The sequence below is a fragment of the Balaenoptera borealis genome (assembly GCF_965194805.1).
Source record: "Balaenoptera borealis genome assembly, chromosome: 1".
NCBI classification, from domain to species: domain Eukaryota; kingdom Metazoa; phylum Chordata; class Mammalia; order Artiodactyla; family Balaenopteridae; genus Balaenoptera; species Balaenoptera borealis.
In genome coordinates, this window is record NC_138860.1 from 30,207,192 (window position 1) to 30,220,664 (window position 13,473).

Consider the following 13,473-nt stretch of genomic DNA (forward strand, 5'->3'; position numbering starts at 1 on the left):
GTTTTTTTCTGTCTGAATGATGAGTTTAGACCCTGAAACATTGAATTTCTAGGACAACTTGATTGCTAATTTATGGGATAAAATGATGGAGATTTATGAAATCAAGACTCTTTAGGAAAAGCCAGGAAATATGATTTGACAAAGGCTTCCTAGTAGAGCTACCTAATTCATTGAGCAAAAAAGTCCTATTCTCTATGAATTCACTGGAAGAAACCAAATAAAATAATTAATGAGCTACAACAACTGAATCTTTTTTTTTTTTTTTTTTTTTTTTTAAAACATCTTTATTGAAGTATAATTGCCTTACAATAGTGTGTTAGCTTCTGCTTTATAACAAAGTGAATCAGTTATACATATACAATATGTTCCCATTTCTCTTCCCTCTTGCATCTCCCTCCCTCCCACCCTCCCCATCCCACCCCTCTAGGTGGTCACAAAGCACCGAGCTGATCTCCCTGTGCTATGCGGCTGCTTCCCACTAGCTATCTATTTTACATTTGGTAGTGTATATATGTCCATGACAATCTCTTACCCTGTCACATCTCACCCCACCCCCTCCCCATATCCTCAAGTCCATTCTCTAGTAGGTCTGTGTCTTTATTCCCGTCTTGCCACTAGGTTCTTCATGGCCTTTTTTTTTTTTTTTTTTTTTTTTTCCTTAGATTCCGTATATATGTGTTAGCATACTGTATTTGTTTTTCTCTTTCTGACTTACTTCACTCTGTATGACAGACTCTAACTCCATCCACCTCATTACAAATACCTCCATTTCATTTCTTTTTATGGCTGAGTAATATTCCATTGTATATATGTGCCATAACTTCTTTATCCATTCATCTGTCGATGGACATTTAGGTTGCTTCCAGGTCCTGGCTATTGTAAATAGAGCTGCAATGAACATTGTGGTATATGACACTTTTTGACCTATGGTTTTCTCAGGGTATATGCCCAGTAGTGGGATTGCTGGGTCGTATGGTAGTTCTATTTGTAGTTTTTTAAGGAACCTCCATACTGTTCTCCATAGTGGCTGTATCAATTTACATTCCCACCAACAGTGCAAGAGTGTTCCCTTTCCTCCACATCCTCTCCAGCATTTATTGTTTGTAGATTTTTTGATGATGGCCATTCTGACCGGTGTGAGATGATATCTCATTGTAGTTTTGATTTGCATTTCTCTAATGATTAATGATGTTGAGCATTCTTTCATGTGTCTGTAGGCCATCTGTATATCTTCTTTGGAGAAATGTCTATTTAGGTCTTCTGCCCATTTTTGGATTGGGTTGTTCGTTTTTTTGTTATTGAGCTGCATGAGCTGCTTGTAAATCTTGGAGATTAATCCTTTGTCAGTTGCTTCATTTGCAAATATTTTCTCCCATTCTGATGGTTGTCTTTTGGTCTTGTTTATGGTTTCCTTTGCTGTGCAAAAGCTTTTAAGTTTCATTAGGTCCCATTTGTTTATTTGTGTTCTTATTTCCATTTCTCTGGGAGCTGGGTCAAAAAGAATCTTGCTGTGATGTATGTCATAGAGTGTTCTGCCTATGTTTTCCTCTAAGAGTTTGATAGTGTCTGGCCTTACACTTAGGTCTTTAATCCATTTGGAGTTTATTTTTGTGCATGGTGTCAGGGAGTGTTCTAATTTCATACTTTTACATGTACCTGTCCAATTTTCCCAGCACCACTTATTGAAGAGTCTGTCTTTTCTCCACTGTATATGCTTGCCTCCTTTATCAAAGATAAGGTGACCATATGTGTGTGGGTTTATCTCTGGGCTTTCTATCCTGTTCCATTGATCAATATTTCTGTTTTTGTGCCAGTACCAAACTGTCTTGATTACTGAAGCTTTGTAGTATAGTCTGAAGTCAGGGAGCCTGATTCCCCCAGCTCCATTTTTCGTTCTCAAGATTGCTTTGGCTATTCGGGGTCTTTTGTGTTTCCATACAAATTGTGAAATTTTTTGTTCTAGTTCTGTGAAAAATGCCAGTGGTAGTTTGATAGGGATTGCATTGAATCTGTAGATTGCTTTGGGTAGTAGAGTCATTTTCACAATGTTGATTCTTCCAATCCAGGAACATGGTATATCTCTCCACCTATTTGTATCATCTTTAATTTCTTTCATCAGTGTCTTATAATTTTCTGCATATAGGTCTTTTGTCTCCTTAGGTAGGTTTATCCCTAGATATCTTATTCTTTTTGTTGCAATGGTAAACGGGAGTGTTTTCTTAATTTCACTTTCAGATTTTTCGTCATTAGTGTATAGAAATGCAAGCGATTTCTGTGCATTAATTTTGTATCCTGCTACTTTACCAAATTCATTGATTAGCTCTAGGAGTTTTCTGGTAGCCTCTTTAGGATTCTGTATGTATAGTATCATGTCATCTGCAAATAGTGACAGCTTTACTTCTTCTTTTCCGATTTGGATTCCTTTTATTTCTTTGTCTTCTCTGATTGCTGTGGCTAACACTTCCAAAACTATGTTGAATAATAGTGGTGAGAGTGGGCAACCTTGTCTTGTTCCTGATCTTAGTGGAAATGGTTTCAGTTTTTCACCATTGAGGACAATGTTGGCTGTGGGTTTGTCATATATGGCCTTTATTATGTTGAGGAAAGTTCCCTCTATGCCTACTTTCTGCAGGGCTTTTATCATAAATGGGTGTTGAATTTTGTCGAAAGCTTTCTCTGCATCTATTGAGATGATCATATGGTTTCTCTCCTTCAATTTGTTAATATGGTGTATCACATTGATTGATTTGCGTATATTGAAGAATCCTTGCATTCCTGGGATAAACCCCACTTGATCATGGTGTATGATCCTTTTAATGTGCTGTTGGATTCTGTTTGCTAGTATTTTGTTGAGGATTTTTGCATCTATGTTCATCAGTGATATTGGCCTGTAGTTTTCTTTCTTTGTGACATCTTTGTCTGGTTTTGGTATCAGGGTGATGGTGGCCTCGTAGAATGAGTTTGGGAGTGTTCCTCCCTCTGCAATATTTTGGAAGAGTTTGAGAAGGATAGGTGTTAGCTCTTCTCTAAATGTTTGATAGAATTCACCTGTGAAGCCATCTGGTCCTGGGCTTTTGTTTGTTGGAAGGTTTTTAATCACAGTTTCAATTTCAGTGCTTGTGATTGGTCTGTTCATATTTTCTATTTCTTCCTGGTTCAGTCTCGGCAGTTTGTGCATTTCTAAGAATCTGTCCATTTCTTCCAGGTTGTCCATTTTATTGGCATAGAGTTGCTTGTAGTAATCTCTCATGATCTTTTGTATTTCTGCTGTGTCAGTGGTTATTTCTCCTTTTTCATTTCTAATTCTATTGATCTGAGTCTTCTCCCTTTTTCTCTTGATGAGTCTGGCTAATGGTTTATCAATTTTGTTTATCTTCTCAAAGAACCAGCTTTTAGTTTCATTGATTTTTGCTATTGTTTCCTTCATTTCTTTTTCATTTATTTCTGACCTGATCTTTATAATTTCTTTCCTTCTGCTGGCTTTGGGGTTTTTTTGTTCTTCTTTCTCTAATTGCTTTAGGTGCAAGGTTAGGTTGTTTATTCGAGATGTTTCCTGTTTCTTGAGGTAGGCTTGTATTGCTATAAACTTCCCTCTTAGCACTGCTTTTGCTGCGTCCCATAGGTTTTGGGTCGTCGTATCTCCATTGTCATTTATTTCTAGGTATTTTTTGATTTCCCCTTTGATTTCTTCAGTAATCACTTCATTATTAAGTAATGTATTGTGTAGCCTCCATGTGTTTGTATTTTTTACAGATCTTTTCCTGTAATTGATATCTAGTCTCATAGCGTTGTGGTCGGAAAAGATACTTGATACGATTTCAATTTTCTTAAATTTACCAAGGTTTGATTTGTGACCCAAGATATGATCTATCCTGGAGAATGTTCCATGAGCACTTGAGAAAAATGTGTATTCTGTTGTTTTTGGGTGGAATGTCCTATAAATATCAATTAAGTCCATCTTGTTTAATGTATCATTTAAAGCTTGTGTTTCCTTATTTATTTTCATTTTGGATGATCTGTCCATTGGTGAAAGTGGGGTGTTAAAGTCCCCTACTATGATTGTGTTGCTGTCGATTTCCCCTTTTATGGCTGTTAGTACTTGCCTTATGTATTGAGGTGCTCCTATGTTGGGTGCATAAATATTTACAATTGTTATACCTTCCTCTTGGATCGATCCCTTGATCATTATATAGTGTCCTTCTTTGTCTCTTGTAATAGTCTTTATTTTAAAGTCTATTTTGTCTGATATGAGAATTGCTACTCCAGCTTTCTTTTGATTTCCATTTGCATGGAATATCTTTTTCCATCCCCTCACTTTCAGTCTGTATGTGTCTCTAGGTCTGAAGTGGGTCTCTTGTAGACAGCATATATATGGGTCTTGTTTTTGTATCCATTCAGCCAGCCTGTGTCTTTTGGTGGGAGCATTTAATCCATTTACATTCAAGGTAATTATCGATATGTATGTTCCTATTCCCATTTTCTTAAATGTTTTGGGTTTGTTATTGTAGGTGTTTTCCTTCTCTTGTGTTTCTTGCCTAGAGAAGTTCCTTTAGCATTTGTTGTAAAGCTGGTTTGGTAGTGCTGAACTCTCTCAGCTTTTGCTTGTCTGTAAAGGTTTTAATTTCTCCATCACATTTGAATGAGATCCTTGCTGGGTAGAGTAATCTTGGTTGTAGGTTCTTCTCCTTCATGACTTTAAGTATATCCTGCCACTCCCTTCTGGCTTGCAGAGTTTCTGCTGAAAGATCAGATGTTAACCTTATGGGGATTCCCTTGTGTGTTATTTGTTTTTTTTCCCTTGCTGCCTTTAATATGTTTTCCTTATATTTAATTTTTGACAGTTTGATTAATATGTGTCTTGGCGTGTTTCTCCTTGGGTTTATCCTGTATGGGACTCTCTGTGCTTCCAGGACTTGATTAACTATTTCCTTTCCCATATTAGGGAAGTTTTCAACTATAATCTCTTCAAATATTTTCTCAGTCCCTTTCTTTTTCTCTTCTTCTTCTGGGACCCCTATAATTCGAATGTTGGTGCATTTAATGCTGTCCCAGAGGTCTCTGAGACTGTCCTCAGTTCTTTTCATTCTTTTTTCTTTATCCTGCTCTGCAGTAGTTATTTCCACCATTTTATCTTCCAGGTCACTTATCCTTTCTTCTGCCTCAGTTATTCTGCTATTGATCCCATCTAGAGTATTTTTAATTTCATTTATTGTGTTTTTCATCATTGCTTGATTCCTCTTTAGTTCTTCTACGTCCTTGTTAAATGCTTCTTGCATTTTGTCTATTCTATTTCCAAGATTTTGGATCATCCTTACTATCATTATTCTGAATTCTTTTTCAGGTAGACTACCTATTTCCTCTTCATTTGTTAAGTCTAGTGTGTTTTGACCCTGCTCCTTCATCTGCTGTGTGTTTTTCTGTCGTCTCATTTTGCTTATCTTACTGTGTTTGGGGTCTCCTTATCACAGGTTGCAGGTTTGTAGTTCCCGTTGTTTTTGGTATCTGTCCCCAGTGGCTAAGGTTGGTTCAGTGGGTTGTGTAGGCTTCCTGGTGGAGGGAACTAGTGCCTGAGCTCTGGTGGATGAGGCTGGATCTTGTCTTTCTGGTGGGCACGTCCACTTATGGTGGTGTATTTTGGGGTGTCTGTGGCCTTATTATGATTTTAGGCAGCCTCTCTGCTAATGGATGAGGCTGTGTTCCTGTCTTGCTAGTTGTTTGGCATAGGGTGTTCAGCCCTGTAGCTTGCTGGTCATTGAGTGATGCTGGGTCTTGATGTTGAGATGGAGATCTCTGAGAGATTTTTGCCGTTTGGTATTACGTGGAGCTGGGAGGTCTCTTGTGGATCAGTGTCCTGAAGTTGGCTCTCCCACCTCCGAGGTACGGCCCTGATGCCTGGCTGAAGCACCAAGAGCCTTTCATCCACACGGCTCAGAGTAAAAGGGAGAAAAAATAGAAAGAAAGAAAGAAAGGAAGGAAGGAAGGAAGGAAGGAAGGAGGAAGGAAGGAAGGAAGGAAAGAAAGAAAGAAAGAAAGAAAGAAAGAAAGAAAGAAAGAAAGAAAAGAAAGAGAGAAGCTATAATATAGTGAAGTAAAATAAAGCTATTGTAAAGCAAAGCTATACAGACAAAATCTCCCCCAGAAGCATATACATATACACTCACAAAAAAAAAAAAGGAAAAGGGGAAAAATTAATATATCCTGCTCCCAAAGTCCACCTCCTGAATTTGGGATGATTCGTTGTCTATTCAGGTATTCAACAGATGCAGGCACATCAAGTTGTTTGTGGAGTTTTAATCCGCTGCTCCTGAGGCTGCTGGGACAGATTTCCCCTCCTCTTCTCTGTTCGCACAGCTCCTGGGGATCAGCTTTGGATTTGGACCCGCCTCTGCGTGTAGGTCGCCTGAGGGCGTCTGTTCTTCGCTCAGACAGGATGGGGTTAAAGGAGCAGCTGCTTCGGGGACTCTGGCTCGCCCAAGCCGCGGGGAGGGAGGGGTACAGAGGAGGCGGGGCGAGCCTGCGGCGTCAGAGGCCGGCGTGACGTTGCAGCAGCCTGAGGGCGCAGTGCGTTCTCCCGGGGGATGTTGTCCCTGGATCACGGGACCCTGGCAGTGGCGGGCTGCACGGGCTCCCGGGAGGGGCGGTGTGGAGAGTGACCTGTGCTCGCACACAGGCTTCTTGGAGGCGGCAGCAGCAGCCCCAGCGTCTCACGCCCGTCTCTGGGGTCCGCGCTGATAGCCGCGGCTCGCGCCAGTTTCTGGAGTTCGTTTAGGCGGCGCTCTGAATCCCCTCTCCTTGCGCGCCGCGAAACAAAGAGGCAAGAAAAAGTCTCTTGCCTCTTCGGCAGCTGCAGACTTTTTCCCGGTCTCCCTCCCAGCCAGCTGTGGTGTGCTAACCCCTTCAGGCTGTGTTCACGCCGCCAACCCCAGTCCTCTCCCTGCGATCCGACTGAAGCCCGAGCCTCCGCTCCCAGCCCCGCCTGCCCCGGCGGGTGAGCAGACAAGCCTCTCGGGCTGGTGAGCGCTGCTCGGCGCCGAGCCTCTGTGCGGGAGTCTCTCCGTTTTTCCCTCTGCGCCCCTGTTGCTATGGGATCTGCGCTGTTAGCTGCGGCTCGCGCCCGTCTCTGAAGTTCGTTTAGGCGGCGCTCTGTATCCCCTCTCCTCGCGCACCAGGAAACAGGGAAGAAAAAGTCTCTTGCCTCTTCGGCAGCTGCAGACTTTTTCCCGGACTCCCTCCCGGCTAGCTGTGGTGCGCTAACCCCTTCAGGCTGTGTTCACGCCGCCAACCCCAGTCCTCTCCCTGCGACCGAAGCCCGAGCCTCAGCTCCCAGCCCCGCCCGCCCCGGTGGGGGAGCAGACAAGCCTCTCGGGCTGGTGAGTGCTGGTCAGCGCCGAGCCTCCGTGCGGGAAGTGCGGGAATCTCTCCGCTTTGCCCTCCGCACCCCTGTGGCTGCGCTCTCCTCCGTGGCTCCGAAGCTTCCCCCTCTGCCACCCGCAGTCTCTGCCCGCGAAGGGGCTCCTAGTGCGTGGAAACCTTTCCTCCTTCACAGCTCCCTCCCACTGGTGCAGGTGCCGTCCCTATTCTTTTGTCTCTGTTATTTCTTTTTTCTTTTGCCCTACCCAAGTACGGGGGGAGTTTCTTGCCTTTTGGGAGGTCTGACGTTTTCTGCCAGCGTTCAGTGGGTGTTCTGTAGGAGCAGTTCCACGTGTAGATGTATTTCTACTGTATCTGTGGGAAGGAAGGTGATCTCCGCGTCTTACTCTTCCGCCATCTTCTCTCCTCCCCACAACAACTGAATCTTAAAGAGATGTATTTATATGAAATCAATCAGTTACTTGTCTACAGTGAGCCATGATTACCAGTTGATGATACATCACAATTGTTTAATTTTGAAAAATTATGATTTTTAAAATTGAACAGTGTTTGCTCAGTTTAGTAACTAGCATGTTTGAAAGTTCAGTGATCCAAGAGGTTATTTTGGAAAGCATAAGCCAGGATCCTGTCTCTACACAGTAAGTGGTAGGCAGACTGTCAGTGGTAGACAGACTATAGAAATGAGTCAGGAGTATAGTTTATATTTCTTTTTATCTACTTATTAGCTGTGTGACTTTGAGCTAGATGCTAAACTCTCTGTGCCTCAGTTTTCTCATCAGCAAAATCAAGGTGATAACAGAATCTACCTCATAGGTTGTTGTGTAGATTAAATTAGTTAATATATGTAAAGGGTATAGAACAATCTTTGACCATTTAGTGCCTATGTAACTGTTTATTGTTAAATTCATGAATGTTATCATTCACAGTTACTTCTTTGGGTACACACTGCAACTTGAGTTCAAGTCAGTTTAATTGTAGTAACAAATAATGAGTTCTTACTTGGTACTTTACACTATGCTAGAATCCAAGATGGTTACCATGTAAAATTAAAAGAGGAATATAATTTCTACAAATGTGAGACTCTGGGTAGATAAGAAGGATTAGCAAAATTATCATTATATATGGAATTCTAACTTTTATTTATTACAAATTTTTACACACACACAGTGTCTTGCTCTCACCCATCTGTCTATCTATGTATACATATATACATGCATATACATGTATCCCTCTGGACAACTGACATCTTAAATCTTGAATACTCAGGAAGTAATGTGATCTTATCCAACCTACAGCCACTTCTGATTTTTGTTTGTTGGTCAATTGGTTGGTGTTTTGCTCCTTGTTTTTGTTTTAGTTGAAGTCCCCTAAGGCCAGGCAGTGTTCAGTGATCTCACTTTGGTGGGATGCATCCTGCCATCCCTTGATTAGGCAGCTGCATCCATGTGTGACTCAGGTCTCCAGGCCCTGTCTTGTAGCCCACTCATTCCTTCCTAGCAATATTCTTCCTAACTGACTATCAATGTAGGTTAAGCAACAGAAGAGAGATTTTGTTTCACCCAACTATAAACCCTTTCCTTGTCATGTTTGTTTCATATCTATCTTCATGATTTGTTCATAAATGATATTGTTAACATTTTCTATTACTATCACTTCATATTTTGACCTGTAATATCTCTTAGCCATCCTCAGGGAGCCTGCAGTCTGGTGGAGTCAGCTGAGACTCCACACACTCCAGTACTTCTCATTCCCAGTCTCCACCATCTTACTGATTCTCCATCTTCAATGCCCTTCTAAGCCCACTCTTCCTTTCTTTCCCATCCCTGCTGTTCCATTCCCTCTCCAAGTCTACTGAAGTAGACTTTTCACTCATTCATTGTGCAAACAGTCAGCATCTACTCTGCAACACAGGGGTATTTCTGGAGCCTGGGAGAATCCTATTTTTGAAAATGTCGTTTCCATGTTAATGTCTGATAAAAGTATCCAATAATGTTGCAGCCTCATCATAATATTTAATTAGAATTTCTTTTCTTTATTACTAACTTTTTTGTAATATAGGAAAAATAAAATCACAATAGTTCCTGCTTTTCGTTTTGCCTGAAAGGAGATGAGCATAGTTGGTAGAGAGGGGTCCTTTAAATAATTGAAATTCTTCCAACCTGTTGTAATTAAGAGGTTGGTGTATTGTAATTAGTAGGTTGGAGTGAGACAGCCAGAGAAGGTAGGATATTATGATACAACATGGAAAATGCACATTTCATCCTTTGTTTTGATGTAGATCTGAGGACTTAAATACATTTTTACTATATTATGGCAAACTTCCTATAGTCTATTTTGTGCTTTTATGGAGTTATAGGGAAAAATAAAACATGTATAAATTAATTAGAACATAATTAGGATACATACTAATGCTCTGTTGTCATATGGCTCAGTTTAGAATCCATTATTTTTTTTATTTTCAGTTCTCAAAGTTTGGTTTTATGGAAAAGGCAAACTATCTAGGAGGCATTTGCTACAGCAGAAAGACCATAGGTTTGGCATCAACCACATTTGACATGACCAGCAGTTTAGTAGTTGTGGTCACACTGGGCAAATGTCATAATCCCTCTGATCGTCAATTCCCTCATCTATAATATGGATTTAATAATGCCTGTCTCTTTTGATTGCTTTGTAAATTTGATTAGATAATGTTTGTGAAACAGCAAATAATGGAGCTCATAAAAGATAGTTGCTGTTTTCATTTGATTTTTGTTTTTCTAGTGCAAGACATTTACTTTCAAATTCCACACAGGAATTTACTTTATCATTTTACAGCAGGAATAACTTTCAGCTGTCCATCAAGTTCTCAACTTCTATTAAAGGAGGTTAAGATAATTCTTCCCAGAACACTAATTCAGGTGGTTCTTCAAAGTTTAGGTGAAGAAAAGAGAAAGAAAAATGTGCATATTTTCAAGTAGATTCTTACCCTTCTCTCCCAGTATGGCAACTTTCAACCGTAACGACCAGTAAGAATCACCTGGGGAGCTTTTGAAATGTACCTATGTCCAAGCTCACCACAGATCAGTTAAATTAGAATATTTGAAGAGGGGCTCAGGGTCTGATACCTTTTAAAAGATAACTTGGGGATTCCATTGTGCAGCCAGGATTGAGAATTACTGCTCTAAACCATCCCAGTCTAATAAACAGTGTGTGATTTTTATAGATTTCACGATAGAGCCAAGTTGGTCCCTTTCTGCTCAGTTTGTCAACTTAATTTTACCTGTTTCGGTTTAATCTTGTTTATTCCAGTTGTTCTCTCAGTGATGATATAAAAGGGTGACAACTTCTTTTTTTTTTTAATTTATTTATTTATTTTTGGCTGTGTTGGGTCTTCGTTTCTGTGCGAGGGCTTCCTCTAGTTGTGGCGAGCGGGAGCCACTCTTCATCGCAGTGCATGGGCCTCTCACTGTTGCTGCCTCTCTTGTTGCGGAGCACAAGCTCCAGACGCGCAGGCTCAGTAGTTGTGGCTCACGGGCCTAGTTGCTCCACGGCACGTGGGATCTTCCCAGACCAGGGCTTGAACCCATGTCCCCTGCATTGGCAGGCAGATTCTCAACCACTGCGCCACCAGGGAAGCCCAGGGTGACAACTTCTATTTCAATGTTCCACATAAACAGTAGGTTCTCTTCAGCCTTCTCATCTCCAGACTGAATAACTGCTGGTGCAGTGTCAACCTGAAAATAGTGTCACCTTATGAAAAGACTGTCCCCTTCTTTCAAAATAGTATCTTTTTTGTTCCACAAAATCAACACTTGACACGTGCTTATAAATTAGCATTCTTCTGTTTGAAATGTGGCCATAGAATAATTTTGAATGTGCCTTTACTGAACAAACATTTATCAAGGTACTGTGCTGTTTGCTGGGGACACAAAATCAAATGAGCAATGAGTAGTGGGGGAGACAGAAAAACCAGTGATATGAATACAGAGTGGTGGAGCAGTGATGAAAGGAGCTGTCAGCGAACAGGTTTGTGCAGCTTTCTCTCCACTCTTGGCTGCTCAGCAGAGCCCTCCTGGCTCTTGTGGCTTCTGGTCCTCCCTCAATGCAGTTCTTAGTGAATTCCTGCTGCTTCTGTATGCTTTTGCTCCCCCATCTGTTGAGTAATTCTAATTATGTTCTTGCTTGCTTTCCAATATATTTCTAAGGAAAATCATCATTCATATATAAACTCATAAACACTATGATTAGCAAGAGTTTAACCTCTTTGATTCTTTTATTTTTATTTTTTATTTATTTTTTATAACATCTTTATTGGAGTATAATTACTTTACAATGGTGTGTTAGTTTCTGCTTTATAACAAAGTGAATCAGTTATACATATACATATGTTCCCATATCTCTTCCCTCTTGCGTCTCCCTCCCTCCCACCCTCCCTATCCCACCCCTCTAGGTGGTCACAAAGCACCAAGCTGATCTCCCTGTGCTATGCAGCTGCTTCCCACTAGCTATCTATTTTACATTTGGTAGTGTATATATGTCCATGACACTCTCTCACTCTGTCACATCTCACCCCACCCCCTCCCCATATCCTCAAGTCCATTCTCTAGTAGGTCTGTGTCTTTATTCCCATCTTGCCACTAGGTTCTTCATGACCTTTTTTTTTTTTTTTTCCTTAGATTCCATATATATGTGTTAGCATACTGTATTTGTTTTTCTCTTTCTGACTTACTTCACTCTGTATGACAGACTCTAACTCCATCCACCTCACTACAAATACCTCCATTGCATTTTTTTTTATGTCTGAGTAATATTCCATTGTATATATGTGCCACATCTTCTTTATCCATTCATCCGATGATGGACACTTAGGTTGCTTCCATGTCCTGGCTATTGTAAATAGAGCTGCAATGAACATTTTGGTACATGACTCTTTTTGAATTATGGTTTTCTCAGGGTATATGCCCAGTAGTGGGATTGCTGTCGTAAGGTAGTTCTCTTTTTAGTTTCTTAAGGAACCTCCATACTGTTCTCCATAGTGGCTGTATCAATTTACATTCCCACCAACAGTGCAAGAGTGTTCCCTTTTCTCCACACCCTCTCCAGCATTTATTGTTTCTAGATTTTTTGATGATGGCCATTCTGACCAGTGTGAGATGATATCTCATTGTAGTTTTGATTTGCATTTCTCTAATGATTAATGATGTTGAGCATTCTTTCATGTGTCTGTTGGCAATCTGTATATCTTCTTCGGAGAAATGTCTATTTAGGTCTTCTGCCAATTTTTGGAATGGGTTGTTTGTTTTTTTGTTATTGAGCTGCATGAGCTGCTTGTAAATCTTGGAGATTAATCCTCTGTCAGTTGCTTTATTTGCAAATATTTTCTCCCATTCTGAGGGTTGTCTTTTGGTCTTGTTTATGGTTTCCTTTGCTGTGCAAAAGCTTTTAGGTTTCATTAGGTCCCATTTGTTTGTGTTTTTATTTCCATTTCTCTAGGAGCTGGGTCAAAAAGGATCTTGCTGTGATTCATGTCATACAGTGTTCTGCCTATGCTTTCCTCTAAGAGTTTGATAGTGTCTGGCCTTACACTTAGGTCTTTAATCCATTTGGAGTTTATTTTTGTGCATGGTGTCAGGGAGTGTTCTAATTTCATACTTTTACATGTACCTGTCCAGTTTTTCCAGCACCACTTATTGAAGAGGCTGTCTTTTCTCCACTGTATATGCTTGCCTCCTTTATCAAAGATAAGGTGACCATATGTGCATGGGTTTATCTCTGGGCTTTCTATCCTGTTCCATTGATCTATGTTTCTGTTTTTGTGCCAGTACCAAACTGTCTTGATTACTGTAGCTTTGTAATATAGTCTGAAGTCAGGGAGTCTGATTCCTCCAGCTCCATTTTTCGTTCTCAAGATTGCTTTGGCTATTCGGGGTCTTTTGTGTTTCCATACAAATTGTGAAATTTTTTGTTCTAGTTCTGTGAAAAATGCCAGTGGTAGTTTGATAGGGATTGCATTGAATCTGTAGATTGCTTTGGGTAGTAGAGTCATTTTCACAATGTTGATTCTTCCAATCCAAGAACATGGTATATCTCTTCATCTATTTGTATCATCTTTAATTTCTTTTA

At 40.5% G+C, this 13,473-nt stretch overlaps 1 protein-coding gene across 4 annotated transcripts in view; it reads left to right on the forward strand.

The window, feature by feature from the left end:
* PLD5 (phospholipase D family member 5) overlaps nucleotides 1–13,473 on the forward strand; it is a 478,515-nt gene that overhangs the window by 272,400 nt on the left and 192,642 nt on the right. The window lies entirely within an intron of this gene.